Here is a 1,072-nt window from a genome sequence, read left to right on the forward strand (position 1 = left end):
ATATATAAATGAAACAAAAACGCAATGGAGGACATTAAAACATTCAGACAGATTGACGATACAAAGGCAGACAAGAGAAACAACAATTAGAAGGACAGGCAAAAAAAAAAAGGATGGGTCATTCGTGGCTTTCTTTCCTCAGGCAAGTTCTAGAGGTCACGACCATTTCGGGCAGTTACACTTGAGATGGTTCGATCTGGTTGTCCCCCAAAAAAGTCGAAGCTAGGAGTATTAGACCCCTTTGTAAGAAAGCTAGCGAATGTGTATAGCAACAAAGACAAAAGAAAACAAAAAAAAAAAACGGAGAACATGGTATATACACACACACAACTTCTTGATTATTAAGTTTATCTGTCCGTCTAGAGGATCAAAGATCTGTTTTGGAGCTTCCTTCATGGACTCTATCAATTGTTACATAGGCATTGTAACAATTTATGAATTAAGGAATGCCTGGCTGTTAGTTGTGTTGTCATAAAAGCATCTCAGCAACTGGTTGCCACAAGTTATGGATGGTACTCAGGCATGTCTGCAAGATCAATAAAAATGCCATCGAATTCTCTGTTGTTTGGCATGATTTGAAGAACCCAGCATTGTTGCAGCACCTCATTGCAACACTAATGCGCATCTGTTAATATTTATTATAACAGCATTCATGTTTACAACTTACTTTTAATTACACTGTCTGAGGGAGTGTCGTTCTGTTATTAATTAAAGCCTTGAGTGGATTTGGTAGATGGAAGCTGAAAGAAGCCCATCATATATATATATATATATATATCATCATCATCATCATCGTTTAACATCCGCTTTCCATGCTAGCATGGGTTGGACGATTTGACTGAGGACTGGTGAAACCGGATGGCAACACCAGGCTCCAATCTAATTTGGCAGAGTTTCTACAGCTGGATGCCCTTCCTAACGCCAACCACTCAGAGAGTGTAGTGGGTGCTTTTACGTGTCACCCACACGAAAACGGCCACGCTCGAAATGGTGTCTTTTATGTGCCACCCGCACAAGAGCCAGTCCAGGGGCACTGGCAACGGTCACGCTCAAGATGGTACATCTTATGTGC

At 41.0% G+C, this 1,072-nt stretch overlaps 1 protein-coding gene across 6 annotated transcripts in view; it reads left to right on the top strand.

Moving 5' to 3' along the window:
• The window catches only part of LOC106871093 (cGMP-inhibited 3',5'-cyclic phosphodiesterase 3A), a 282,517-nt gene that overhangs the window by 258,880 nt on the left and 22,565 nt on the right, over window positions 1–1,072 (top strand). The gene's annotated exons all lie outside the window — the stretch shown is intronic.

This window comes from Octopus bimaculoides, chromosome 2, assembly GCF_001194135.2.
Source record: "Octopus bimaculoides isolate UCB-OBI-ISO-001 chromosome 2, ASM119413v2, whole genome shotgun sequence".
Classification (NCBI taxonomy): Eukaryota; Metazoa; Mollusca; class Cephalopoda; order Octopoda; family Octopodidae; genus Octopus; species Octopus bimaculoides.